This window comes from Lontra canadensis, unplaced genomic scaffold (genome assembly GCF_010015895.1).
Source record: "Lontra canadensis isolate GAN:19392208 unplaced genomic scaffold, GSC_riverotter_1.0 scaffold873, whole genome shotgun sequence".
NCBI lineage: Eukaryota > Metazoa > Chordata > Mammalia > Carnivora > Mustelidae > Lontra > Lontra canadensis.
The window spans coordinates 1-15,254 of NW_022631857.1; the positions used below are offsets into that span (position 1 = coordinate 1).

General features: G+C 40.7%; 1 pseudogene; it reads left to right on the top strand.

Moving 5' to 3' along the window:
* Nucleotides 1–4,279: 4,279 nt before the first annotated feature.
* On the top strand, nucleotides 4,280–14,026 carry LOC116863294 (annotated as a pseudogene).
* The last annotated feature ends 1,228 nt before the right edge of the window (nucleotides 14,027–15,254 follow it).

The window sequence follows — 15,254 nt, forward strand, 5'->3', positions numbered from 1 at the left end:
GACCCCATCTAATCCCCTTCAGTCCTTCCTGTCTGGCAAAATCTTGTCTCTCTGCCTTTTTTAGAAATGCCTTTCTGTATGTAACTGATTATTGTTGGATTAAATCTCCCATGTCAAAACTGAGTCTACTCACAACTGAGTCTACTGATGCCACATGAAATCCAGCCCCAGCACTACCTGGAAATCATTCATTCACTCCACAAATACTTATCCAAGACTAACTAATTTGAACAAAGTAAATGGACTTAGGTCACTATTTCCTTAGTACATTCTCTCCTCAGTGTACCCAGATCTAATTTATTTTATTTCAAATTTTATTTGACAGAGAGCAGGAGCACAATCAGAGGGAGTGACAGAGGTAGAGGGAGAAGCAGGCTTCCTACCAAGCAGGGAGCAGGACTCAATCCCAGGACACACTGAGACACCCAGGTGGCTCTCAGATCTATTTCAAATTTCCTTTACTTTCCTCAAACTTAGGCCATCTTCACTTGTCCAGCAGATGTGCTGGAGCACAGCTCACAGAGGAGCAAGAAAGCAGTAATTGAGCCTCTCACAAAACAAACCCAAATCCTTCCCAAAAAAATCTGCCCATTCTTCTTTTTCCTCATCCTTCCTGTTATAGGGAAAGAGGTTTCCTTCCCAATCTCAAAGGAAATATACTTTCTGAAATGTCTTTATTGAGAGAGAGCTAACTTCTTGTCTTGATGGACTGATCCACCCTTGCCAGGTCTCCTTCTGGCCCCTCCTCCCTGTCCTTATGAGGCACCCAACATTTTTTTTCTTTTTATGGTTTTACTGCATCTTTTTTTTTTTTAATGTTTTTTACTGCAGAAACATGTCCAAGAGCACATATAACAATATAGCTTCGCACCTATCTGCCACCCAACTTGCCCTGTTATCATTGGGCGGGTGTGTTACACTGTGATTAAAGTGCAAAAGCCCCTTTAAAACACCTTGCCATCCATCTCTGAGACATATGCTATGTGTCCACATCGAAGCTCTCACATTTCTTTGATATTTATCACCTGTGCTACACACTTATTCACAACAGGTGTATGCAGCATTGGTGTCAAAAAGGCACTGGGCTTTAGAGGCTTTGGCAATCAGTTCTGCTCTGCCTTATAATCAACCCTGAGGAGGCATCTGAGTGAATTCCTCAACCCCACAGAAGAAGTAACCTTACGGAGCAAATTCAGGGCAGAATTTCACTGTCCCTTAATCACTCAGTAACTGTAATATGCAAAAAGCATAGAAGAACACCGTATATGTTGTTGAAGGCTTGGCATTGTGTGTTTTCAAATATTTAGAAGAAAAATTTGTCATGTTATTGTTCAAATAAACTACTGTGTATCACCTTAAATGAAGTAGATCAAACACTCTCCTCTTTCCCAAAATGCCATTAAAAATAAAAGATTAGATGAAAACTCTCAGTATCATTAACCGTCATAAAATGCAAATCAAAATCAATATTTGCCAAAATTTCAATCCCACAAGGATGGCTAAAATAAAAAAGAATACAAATGTTGGGTGGGAATGTGGAGAAATTAGAACCCCCAACAATGTTGGTGAGAATGAAAATTTGTACAGCTATTTTAGAACACAGTGTGGCAGTTGCTCAAAATGTTAGACATAGGGTTTACATAGGACCCAGCAGTTCCACTTCTTAGTATATACTCACGAGAAATGAAAACATAGTTCTACACAATAACTTGTAAACAAACGTTTATAGCTATCTTATTAAAAGGTCAAAGATGGAAACAATTCAAACATCTGTCAACTGAGAAATGGGTAAGTAAATATAACATATCCCTATGATATAATATTTTTTGGAATAAAAAAGCCAATGCATGCCACAACAGGGATGAACCTTGAAAACATGTTAAGTGAAAGAAGCCAGTCACTAATGACCACATATGATTCTATTCACATGAAATATCCAGAATAGGTAAATGTAGAAGCAGAAAGTATTTCATCTTAGAGCTGGAGGGGGGAGGGAGAGGAGAATAATACCAAAATGTTGCAGATTTGTTTCTGTTAAGTCATGACAACATTTTAAAATTGACTGTGGTGAAGCATATACTGAAAATCAAGGAATTATACATGTTAAATGGGTGAATTTTATGATATGTGAGCTGTATTTCAATAAATTTGTTAAAACAAAGATTTAAAAATAAATGCTTAAAGATGACAAGAAGGGGAGCATAAAGGACAAATTTATTTTTAAAATGTATTTGAAAATAAAGTTTTGGAAAAGTTGCATAGATGGAAAAGCCATAGATGGTAAAGCCATATACCCTTTATCCAGATTTACCCATTAAGATTTTGATCTGTTTACAATTCTCTCTCCTTTTCTCCTTCCCCTTCTCTACATATATGCCTATGAAATCTATGCATACATTCTTGAAAATACATTTCATGCATCATGCACTTTCTCCCTGAATATTTCATAGTGTATTTCTTATAAAAAAGAATATTCTCTGACAGCACAGTTATCTCCTTCAGTAAATTTCATGTTGATGTAAAACTTTTAACTATTGCCCCACTCAAATTCCATTTTTATCAATTCATCAAGTAATGTCCTCTGTGTATGTGTGTGTGTATGTGAGTTTGTGTAAACCTGCTTACAGGATTTAGTCTAGAATCACCTACTACATCCAGTTGCTGTGTATCTTTAGGTTCCTTTAATTGGGATCAGTTTCTCAGCCTTTTTTAGAACAAGGCCAGGTTTGAAAAATCAATTCGATGTGCCATATTTATAATGCCTTCATACCTGGAAATTTTTGGGGGTGGAACTTATCTTTCTCAGACTTTAAAGGATGTTTTTATAGTTGTGAGTCCTAGGGGCCTATTTAAAAACAATTCCAGAAATTCAAAGATATGTGGAGGGATTTATCTTAACAGACATACATCTTGCAGTCAAGGGAGGGTATGTGAAGTTGGGTGGGTCTGAAGTGTACTTTCCTTTGGGAGAGACAATGGTGAAGCTGTGGACGCAGGTTAAGAGAGGAAAAGAAGGCTGTCATTACTGCAAACCCTCCTCATATGGGAGGGAAAGGATTGGGTGTCTAGGGCCAAGACTGATTAATCAGGGAGGGAATGTAGGCAAGTCAAGTAAGGAAATGATACAGGGCTTAATTTCAACAACTTGTAATCTAAATAATGAAGCTGTAATGGTTTCAACTATTAAATGACTAGGTAGCATGGAGAGAAGAAATAAATACATATAACCATCAACAAAAATGTCATTATCATTTAAAATTGGTAGAGATGGCAATAAGGCATTTTGGTGAAAATGTAAGGTAGAAGGTATGTGGGAAAAACACTTTTCATGGAAGAAATGAACATAGGTGCCATTCAAAAATCCAAAAGGTATTGCTAGGTATAGTTACAGTTGTGCTCATTAGACATTATGCTAGAGGAGCTCACTTCCTAAATCAAGGTGAGTTTGGTCTGCCGTGATGCAGCACACTTGCTCTGTAAAATAAAGGAACCTTGAAAAGTATTGGGGGGAAAAGGGGGACTGGACAGAGAGGAAAGAGGGAGCAGCAGGGAGAGACACTATACATGTGGAAGAGAACCTCTAGGGCGCGAATAGCCTAAGAGGGATTTGGGGAAATGACAGAATTACTAAAAGTTTTTAAGTTGTTTGCCTCAGTTCCATGGATATGTTGTGCCCTTGTCTCCCTCTTTGTCATGCTTCTGTTCTTTGGTACAGGCTATTCTGCTTTCTCATGATTTTCAGTGAACCTTTTGAATACTTTTAAGGAGCTATGGGGGTGGGGCTGCTGCTGAGTCTATTTCTGGCTTCATACAGGTTAAAATGCATGAGGAAGAGCTGCAGCTGAAGGCAGAGTAGATCTTGAGAATGTAAATCCCGGGGTAGAGCAAACCTTCAGAGATGAATTGAGGTCCAAAGTGAGATCACCAAGCAGTGAGAAGGGTCTCAGGTGATATCAGGGTAGCAGGGGACTGAGAACATTTCACTTAGGTAAATATACGATAAGTGACTAGGTGGAGCAGGAAGGTAGGCTGGAGGCATCTAACAGGCCAGGAAGGATGGACACATCTGCTGGGCTGGATAGTGGGCAAGGGTTGCATGTGACTTTCTGTCTCCTGTGCTGTCTCCTCCCCAACACTCAGGAACTTTTCGTGTCTGTACTAAAGCCCTGTGATGTGGACCTGGAACTCTAACACATGGATTCTCCATGCCCAGCTGCCTAAGGCAGCAGTGCATTTACAATGATGTGAATCATCTTTGTCTGAGAAGCCTTACTGCACCATGGCTGAACTCCAATTATACTTGCTCAGTCTTCCCATCCTTGCCTTCCTCGGTCGGGTGGGGATCCTCCTCCTCCTGGTGCTGTGCTACCGAAAGAGGAAACTGTGTTTGCCAGTATTTTGGAAACAGAAATTCAATCAGGTAAGTAAAGTCCCTCAGAGATACTAAATCTTTCTTTTCAAATAGATGAATTCAAAACAACTTCCAAATGATACTTTTGTTGTTGTTTTGCCTTTTAACCAGAGGTTTTTTTTTTTTAATTAAATTAATTAATTAATTAATTAATTATTTTATAAACATATAATGTATTTTTATCCCCAGGGTACAGGTCTGTGAATCGCCAGGTTTACACACTTCACAGCACTCGCCATACCACATACCCTCCCCAGTGTCCATAACCCCACCCCTCTTCTCCCAACCCCCCTCATCCCAGCAACCCTCAGTTTGTTTTGTGAGATTAAGAGTCACTTATGGTTTGTCTCCCTCCCAATCCCATCTTGTTTCATTTATTCTTCTCCTACCCCTTTAACCCCCCATGTTGCATCTCCACTTCCTCATATCAGGGAGATTTTTGCTGAATCTTACAAATACTAAGTAGTTTTTTTTTTTATTCTATTCTATTTTATTTTATGAGTCTCTATGCTCAGTGTAGAGCCCAAGACAGGGCTTGAACTCATGACCCTGAGATCAAGACCTGAGCTGAGACCAAGAGCCAGATGCTTAACCGATTGAGCCACTTATGTGCCCCTTCAGTTGTATTTTAATTTTCACTTGTTTTAAAATAGTTTTTTTCTTTTGAGTCTCCTTTCTTGGCCTGTGTATTAGTAGTGTGTCATTTAATCTAATCTAAACATGTTGGGATTTCCAGCTATCTTTCTGTAGTTGATTCCTAGTTTAAGTCTATTATGGTCTGAAAACATACTGTGTGTGATTTCTATTTTATATTTTTTAAGGTGTGTTTTGTGTCCTTGAATATGGTCCATCTTAGTGAACGTTCCATGTGAGCTTGAGAAGTATGTGTATTCTGTGGTTGGATGAGGTATTCTCTAAATGTCAATTAGAGCAAGTTGATTGAGGATGTTGTTTGGGGCAACTATATCTTTACTGGTTTTCTGCCTGCTGAATCTGCCCATTTCTGATAAGGGCTGTTGAAATCTCCAGGAATAACAACGGATTCATCCATTTTTTCTTGCAATTGTACCGATTTTTGCCTCACATATTTTGAGACTATGTTGTTACATGTGTACCTGTTAAAGACTGTTCTGTCTTCTTGGAGAATTGACCTCTTTGTTGTTGTGTAATGCTCTTCTTTACCCCTGATAATTTTCCTTGTTGTGAAGTTTGCTTTGTCCAAAAGTAATAGAGTGACTCCTGTTTTTTTTTTCATTAGTGTTAGCATGGTACATTTTTCTCTGTCCCTTTGCTTTTAATCTATCTGTATCTTTGTATTTAATGTGGGTATTTTATAGACAACATATAATTAGGTCTTGTTTTTTGTTTTGTTTTGTTTTTAATCTGTTCTAACAGTCTACTCTTTTAATTGGTGAATTTAGACCACTTCCATTTAGTGATTTTTAAATATAGTTGGATTAAATTCTCTACCTTGTCCATACTATTTACTATTCATTATACCTATCCTTCCCCTCTTTCTCTGTTTTTTTTTTTTTTCTGGTTTTAAACAAGCATTATATATAATTCTATTTTCTCACTTTTGTTAGTCTATCAATTATTGTGTTTAAAAATATTTTAGTGGTTGTCCAAGAGTTTGTAATATACATTTACAACTACTCTAAGCCCACTTTCATATAATGTCATATCATTTCATAGATAGTGCAGGAGTGTCCAATTCCTCCTGTCCCTTGTAACATTGATGCCATTCATTTCACTTATCCATATACTATAATCACCCAACACATTATCATTATTATTATTAGGTCAAATGAGAATAAAATGAATGAAAGTTTTATTTGACCCTCATTCATTCCTTCTCTTTCTTTCCTTTATGTAGGTCTGAGTTATTTCCCTTCTTGCCAAAGAACTTCTTTTAACATTTATGCAGGGCAGGTCTGTTGGTGATGAATCCTCTGTTTTTATTTGTCTAAGTTTTTCTTTCTCTTTTACTTTTGCAGGATAATATCAATAGATATAAAATTTTAGATTGGTGGTTGTTTCTTTCAACACTAAACATTTCACTCCTATCTCTTACTTTCATGGTTTATGATAATAGGTCATGATTCTTATGTTTTTTTCCTCTAGAGATAGTATTTATATTTCCATCTGGATTCTTTCAAAGTTTATCTTTTGTTTTCCTACAGTTTGAATATGGTATGTCCAGGTATAGACTTTTTTAGTATTTCCCTGCTTGGTGTACTCTGAACTTTCACAATGTATCATTAATCTGTTATTAATCTTGGAAAATATTTGGCCATTATTACTTCAAACATTTTTTCTGTTCTGCCTTCTTCTGGTATTCCAATTACATATATATTACACAGTTTGAAACTCAGTTCTTGGATATTCTGGATTTTAGGATTAAGAAAATTCTTTTTCTGTTTGTATTTCAGTTTGGCAAGTTTCTAATGACATTTATGCAGACTCACATATCTTTCCTTGACTATATGCAACCTACAGATGATTCAATCAAAGGCATTTTTCATTTGTCATACTGCTTTTGTTTTCTAACATTTCCTTTGATTCTTTTGTAGAATTTCCTTCTCTTGGCTTATATGCATCATCTGCTTTCCTCTGTCGTCTACCTTTTCCATTGGAGCCCTTAACATAATAATCATGGTTACTTTAGCTTCCGCATATGAGAATTCTGAAATGTGTCATTTCTGAATGTACACCTGATGCTTGGTTTATCTTAACAGTTTGCTTTTTCCTGCCTTTTAGCATGTCTCGTAATTTTTCTTTGAAAGCCAAACATGATGTATTGGGTAATCAGAACTGAAATAAAAAGACCATTAATCTTATGTTAATCCAGTTAGGTGTTGGGGTGTGTTTAATATTTACTGTAGCTATACATATCAGAGGCTGCCGTTTCCTCTAGTGTCCTTGTTTTTATTTCCCCTAGTGTCTTTAGGTTTCCCTAAATCTCCCTAAATAAAACCTATACCTTGCAGCTCTTTTTAGCTATGATCCTGTTCCTACACCAGAGCTGTCAATACTGTAGTAAGGTGTGAGAGGAGGGGATATGATTAATCATTCGTCTTTTAATGATGGCCTTATGTTCCTGGATTGTGATGTTCACTAGTGTTTCAGAGATTTTTATTTTGTTTTGTTCCACTCTTTGGATGAGAGAGGAAATCTAGAGGCGGCTGCCGTAGTTGGGTAATTTACCTTCTCCCATGGGGCATAATGCTCTGGTAGGCTTTTCCCCTCTGAGTAGGCTTCTGTTATGGAAAACACTTGGGAATATTTCATAATATTTTCAAAGTGGTTACCTATCTCCCTAACCCTACTCTTCCTGGCCAGAAAATGCCAGACAGCATTTGTGGGGCGGGTAGCTCTTTATTATGAGAACCAGGTTGGGTTCCTGGTAATAAAACCCATATAAGTGGGGGGCTCCCATCAGATTGTGACTCCAGGAATTTCTCACTCTCATTCTAGGCCATATGCATCCTCCAGCAATTTGTCGAAGTGTCTGTTTAAGTGTTCCTACCAGGAGAGCGGTGTTGAGCTTCCAGTGCCTTCTGTTTCAGGTAAGCAAATCTTAGGTATGATTTTCTGCATTGATACTCTCTGCAGATTTGAGGTAGTGGTTTGTCACTATTGTTCCAAGAAAAGTCATTGATTTTTAGTCTGTTCAGTTTTTCAGTCTGTTCAATCCAGAGGTTGCCCTTCAGAGAATGGATTCTTTGTTTTCCTGTTCCTTTTCCCAGATTTCCAAATGCTTTTGGTAGGAGTAGAGAAATACCTAAAATGGGAAATCTTAAGAGAACAGACATTCATTCTTCTAGGAAAAGTGGCCTGGCAGGGATAAGGGTTAAGGAAGGACTAAGGTTTCTACTTGAAACTCACAGTCTATCTGGGTATGGTGGTGGGTCTTGGGTAAAATCCCAAATACAGGGATTCTGTAGTCCTGAATTGGGTTATTTTGAGAGTATGAGGTTGTGTAAGAGAATAGTTTCCCAGCATCTGATCATGAGTCACATTCCCATGTCCAGCATCACTCGATCAAGGCTTCCTTCATGCTGGGCTGATCAGGAGAACAGTGCTGAGCCTCTGAGAAGACAGTGAGGTCTGAGCTATGACCTAGGATACAGGTTCCTACCTGAGGCAGCATACATGTGACTGTTGGACTTCATTTTCTGTGTCCTCATTGAACAAAGGAATTCTGACTGAGAATATCAAGTGTGGACCTCCCAGACAAAATCCTCCTCTGAGTTTTTCAAAGAAGTAAATATTGAGAATACTTTATCACCTTAAAAACTGAAAAAAGCAAGGAACACAAAGTTCTATTAATTAAAGTCCTACTATACTTGGATAAAGAATGTCTCCATTTCTGAGAGAAGATTTAGACATGGGTCCCAACCCCCCTCATTCTTTTTATCTTTGTTCTAGCATCAGGGCAGAGCCAAGAGGAGGAGGAAAGGTGGGACTCTGAATGGTAAGGGTCTGCCTATTCCACCTGAGCTCTCTAAGGGTGACCCTTGCTGTTCTCTCCATAAGGGCTCAGGTCCATGATCTCTGAGGATGCCAGCTGCTAGATATGTTCCCTCTCAGAAAACAGAAGCCTCAGAAGGAGGCTCATGGAAAGGTAGTCAGAGTACAAAACCCTTCTCAGATTCCCTGCTCTGACCATTACTGAGCATGAAGCAGTGATGGATCTGGACAATAGATGTTGCCCATTAGGTGGCCATGTGAGATGTCAAGAGTCAGAATCTCTGTCTCCTGACTTTGTGAAAGACCTGTGACATCATGGATACTCAATTTCCTCTTTGAGATGACCATTGACCTATGATCCACATAAGATGGTTTTCAGTATTACATAGCATAGATAATATGTAGAAAAGCCCATTGTGAATGATAGAACAATATAAGTCTTATTATTATTAGCATTGATCATATGACCTTATATCCTAATTCTTGGAGCTCTCCAAGTCCAATCTACCTAGGGTATCATGTAAAGGACACTCTACTTAGCTTCTTTTAAGATCTTTTGCTTCTATCTTCATTGTTCTCCTGGTTTCCCGGGTTGGAGAACTTGCCAGAGTCAAGTAGAGGAGGCAAGAAATGTGCTTTCTCTTCTAGAAAGTTAACTAAATATTACCTTTTTTCCTGTACCCCCCTTTTAAGCAGAGTCTTTGAACTTCTAGAGCCTCAGGGAAGCCTGGAATTGACATGGGATGGAAACTCCTCAGAGTTAGAATTTGAAAGTCCTGGGGATGTGAATGGGGGGCCTACCTTTGCCAGGGTCACTTATGTTTGTTCTGGTCCTGGCTGCAGCTTTGTACCTCCTGTCTCCCACAGCCCCCTAGGCGGCATCATGATACCATCCACTGTTGTCAACTGTTATGTTGAGACCCCCTCTGTGATGTGTGTAATACCACAACTGCTGAGATGGGTCACCTGCTGTTCCCAGGGGCTCTGGAAGATGCTACTCCCTCTGTTATCCCCTTGGCTTCCACCCCTCCTGTGACTGACTCGTCATTCACTTCATCCCCTGACTTCTCAGCAGTCTGTCCAGGAGACCTAATACCAGCCCCTTTGCCTTAGCCTTCTCTACCACCCCCACCATCTTCTCACCTAACCCAATGACCCCGTTAGCTGATTTTTTTTCTTACCCTCACCCCCTGGTCACTTTCTGCTACTAGAGTCAAAAGCCTTGGATTCTTAGTTTCCAGTGAGACATTCCATATCCTATCCCCTTGCCATTCCCCCTTCCAAACTACATGACATTCAGAAAGGAGATCCTGTTGTCCAACCAGAGGCTACTTTACCTCTAGATACCATCTCTGCTCTTAACCCCACCATTTCACAAGATATCAACCTCTTACCAAATCTGTCTCAGATAAGGAACCCCACTGATTCATTTGCTTGTCATCATGCTCCACCAACTGTTTCACCACTGCCAGACTGCCCTTTAACTCTTACTCAATCCAAATTGATTTCCATCTCATTGAACCCTGTTCCTGAGAAGTCATCTCTAGATAGCCCTGGTCGGTTGTCCACTGATGTCCCAATAATCAAACATAGTGACTCTTCAAGTCTGTCAAGTTCAGATTTCTCCTCCTGGCAGGCTCATGCCAAGAACATGTTTCTCCCTACATTATCACACTCCAATTCTCAGCAAGAGGAAGTCTACGTCCATCAACCAGAAACCTATCTCTGGAGAGACTCTGCTACTAAGCACAAGGAGGCCAGTGGAATTTCTTTCCCTGGCCTTAACTCCCAGGCCCTCTTAGAGAGAAAATGGCTTTCTGATTTTAGAGAAGAAAGCAGGAGGGGCCATTTTCCAAACAAATGTGGTCAGAATACCAATGGACATCTTTGGGGAATTTGTTGCAGCCATTTGATGTACAGTTCACTACAGCCCACAAAACTGGCTGGAACACTGAAGGCAAACCAGAGCAGCTCTCTATCAACAGTTCCTCTATATCAAGGCTTTGGCAGGAAACTTGCATCAGAAATATACCCAGCACTTCTGAGGTATTCTTTCTTTGCACAGTGAGTTCATCATAGCTACTGTCCTATTTTCTAGTAGTACTTCCCCATTAGAGTCTCACACTGTCTTATTCAATGGAATTCATAATATCTCTGCTATCAAAATGCAAGCATCTCCACCACTTCCTTATTCCCAATCCCTTGCTCTCCCTGGTGTACATCCCTAGCCTTTACCTCAAACCCTGCCCCAATCCCAGCCCCCATCTTTCACTCAGGTGAAAACCCAGGCCTATTTTCAATCCTGCCTCCCATCTTCTTCTTCATCCCAGATTAGGGACTATGCAGTGTCTTTCCATATATCCAAGAATGAGTCAGACCCTCATATCTTGACAGAAAATCAACACCTGAAATGGCACGTATTGCAGAAGTAACAGGAAAGTTTGTAGCGTTTAGTCCCTGTGTTCCAGAAATCTCAAGAAACCACTTGTCTTTGAGCTCCCAACCTTCCATTTGTTAGCTGGTCATCCTATACCTATGTACCAGTCTCCATCTTTCCTGGCAATTTTCATATCGCCTGTGAACCCCAGGAGACACTGGAGTTACATAGTCCAAGGAAGGTAATCCCATGTTGGTACCTCCATGACTGTAGAAGTCTAGAGCCCCTAGCATTGATGGAGCCTCAGCATAAATTAACAGAAATCTCTCAGCAAAAAGGCAGACATGTTCACTCATAATTCTCTGAGCTTCAGGGCTATAGTAGCAGAGATCTAGCAAAGACTGAGTTGCATCTCCCTGGAAGGTTCCATGAGAGGGTCCAAACAAAGTTCCAGCTAAGAAGGATATGAGGAGTAATCTTGGATATATCCTGGAGAAGAGTCCAGAAGACAGCCCACATAGGGTCTCAGAAAGGTCTGAGGGCTGCCTTGGAGACAAGTAACTGTGTGTGTCATTCAAGGAACACTCAGGGAATGAATTATTAAATGTCTCAAGGAAGAACACAGACCAGAATCAAATGAAGAGCATTCTTAGATTACATATGAGCAAGAAGTTTTGCAGATCACTGTGGTAGGATTCCTATAGGTGTGTGTCATTCGTGGGTGGCTGATGACAATACACTGCCTTTCTCTGTGAGTCCCCAGATTGCTACAGAAAACACAGATTCTAAGAATGGTGGGTGGGTAGGGTTTACTGCCAGAGCACCACTCTAGAGCATTCTTTTCTTGATCCCAGTACACAACAGGTGCTAGAGGCCCATATTATAAGATTTTACATGAGGCAAATGTGGGGTCTACCCCTCAGGGCTCTTGAATCCATAAAATTCTATATGTTGAGAGAAGCCAAAACATGGTCTCTTCCCCAATTTAACTTTCCCTCCTCAGCCATGCATATTTCTTGGGTGGATTCCAAAGCTGAGTTTTTTAAACCCCGTGAGGAAAGCTCTAAACCTTTTTTTGGGAAACAGGGTGAGAACAACAAAGTCAGTCCCCACTGTGGATCATCCTCTTCCCTCTATGTCATCTGTGGGCAATGGAGGATGGGGGACCGGAAGCCATCACACTCTGACACTGAACATAAGACTGCAGTGTGCATCCAGATAGCTGAGTGGGGCAGCCAGACTTTTCAGCCCCCTGCACACAGCATAAGAGCTCAAGTGCGACCCAGTGAGACTGTACAAGACAGCACATTTGGCCCAGAGGTGCTCACAGGGCAAGCTGGGGCTGAGCATGAGCCAGTGCATGAGAATGTGAGTTCCAGTAACAAAGTAGAAATGGAACAGGGCAAAGTGATGGTGGAGAAGAATTTAGAACATTTTTTCATGCCCAGCTTGTCCAGGGATATATTCAACACCAAGGAGCTCTGTACCCTTCAATCCCAATCTTGGGACACCTTGACAACCAATGAGCTGGGAAGCTACAAAATGATAAATGTCAACATGAGTAAAGTAGATCTTGATCACAGAAGTAGATTTCCTGATCACAGAAGACCCCTCACCAAAAATGCTGGTTCCCAAGATTCTAAACTATCAGACCTGAAAGGACAGATCCTGAGTGAGTTAAAGTTTAAACTAGAGAGTGAGGAGCATAACCAGGCTCAAGGATGTCCCACTGACATACACCTTCCTTCAGATAGCTTGACTTCCAAGCCTTCACTGACTCAATCCCAAAGTGTGTGTAGTGGGGACATGGAAGCATCCCAGGTGCTGCATGTCCAACTGAAGGACAGCAGAATTAGCACAGAGCAGCAGCAGGAATCCTGGGACTCAAAACTGGCCTTCTGTAGGGGCCAGCCTATGAACTTCCCATAAAGAAGAAGTGCAAAGTAAGTGAGACCTCAGGATCCCAAAGCAAGAAAATGCAGAAGTGAGGACTCAGGAGTAGGGACACCTGTAGGCAGAGAGAATAGTCACTGCGTTGAGGACAGAAAATGAGAGAGTGCTTCCCCAAATCTGTCACAGAATGAACAGTTTCCTCCTGAAGTTACTTCAGAAAAAAGATGAGGCAATTTTTTTTCAGTGGATCAATTCCAAGAAAAAAATCACAGGGCATTAAGAAAGTCCCCAACAAAAAGCCACGTTCATGTCCACCTTAGTGCAGCACCAAGACGCAATTGAGAATGTGGCTACTTTTGGGAGTGATCAGCTTCCTGAAACTCACAAGCTCACCTGGGAAGGTCCTAGAAGAGAAGCTGGCACATATGTATGGATCTGAGGCCTCAGAGTTAAGCCAGCAGCAGGAGGATGTACAGGCCCAAATAGGGCCTGACAAGCGACATCCCTCCAACTATCAGACTCTCTCTGACCCACAGCAAGAGAAACGGGCAAGTATCAAGTCCTGCAGCCAAGAAGCTGTCTGTGCTGACCAGAACCGTCTTACAAGTGTCAGACAGAACAGAGACAGGGTCAGACATCCCTGGAAAGCTGAGGCCTTCAAGGATCAGCTGTTATGCCAGAGTCAACCCCCTTCTCCTCTGGCCTCTGGGGAGTCTGTGCCTCATCCAAGCCCCACCTGTGTGCATCAAGTATGCCAGGTCCTTTGGGCCACCAGGGGTGACCCTAACAAAAGTACTGTGTTTAGTGATTTGACTCTTCTACTTAAGCAGAAAATGCTTCTCCAGCACTTCCAGGGAGAAAAATTTCCCTAAAGAAATAATTCAGTCCTTGTTGAGAAAGCCTCACAGTTTTCATGACAGTATATCCTCTGATGAGAACAACCTTCAGTACAACCAAGTATATTAATCCTCCTCAATAAATGTTTCTTCTAATAGAGAGTGGTTTTCTCTGTTTGCTGCACTGAGACTAGGACTGGGGCTTGCACTCAGGTAAAAGAAGCAGTGCATTCAACTCCTAATGATTAACTTTTTTGGCTTCTACAAGTGCACCAGTCCCTTGTAAGAAGCCAGACAGTAGTCTTCTCAGTTTTATCCTGGGGTTGTTTATTTGATCCTGCTCTGATGTCCTATATTTAAAACATTTATGTTTTTTTATTTGTTTTGGTTTTTTTTTGTTTTTTTTTCATAAAAAGTACAAAGAGCTTACTCTGAAAACCTTTAGGCCTTTATAAATAGTGAGAAAAACCTTTACAGTGTAGAACTTGACTCAAACTCTTTTCATCTCCTCCCAAATTATCTGTTGGATGGGATGAGTTACTGTCATCTAGGCCTCACCTCCTGGAGGATACTCAGGCTTATTACAGCCCAATGATACCATTTCAACATATGAGCATATGGGATCGTCTTTGAGCATGAAGAGAGTACTTCCAGGGATGTTGCCAGGGAAACTGTCATCCTCTATGGTGCCTGCCTTCCCAGACATGCAACATTTTATACCAAGGTTACAGTAATTGAGGGGTGCATTAATTATCTATTGCTGTGTAATGGATATTCCAAAATTTAGTGGCTTAAAAAATACATACTTATTATGTCATGGCTTTTGTGGGTCAGAAATTCAGGCAAGGCCTACCTGGATTCTCTGCTTCAAGGCTGCAATTAAGATGTCAGCTCAGGCTACATTCTCATCTGAAGGCTTGACTGGGGAAGGACCAACTCCTGTACTCATATTCATTCACAAGTTGCTGGCAGGATGCAGTTCCTCAAAGTCTGTTGGAATGAGATCATCAGTACCTTGCTGGCTCTTGGCTAGAGCTCGATGTCATGTGGGCTTCTCCAGCATGGCAGCTTACTTCATCAAAGCAAGGAGAGAGTCTGCAAACAAGACAGAAGTTATGATCTTTTGTAAACTAATGGAAATGACATCCCATTACCTTTCCTTTTTTCTATTAGAGGCAAATCACTAAGTCCAGCTTATGCTCAAGGGGAGGGGTAATTACATAAAGGTGTGAACATCAGGAAGTGGGGATGATTGGAATCTTCT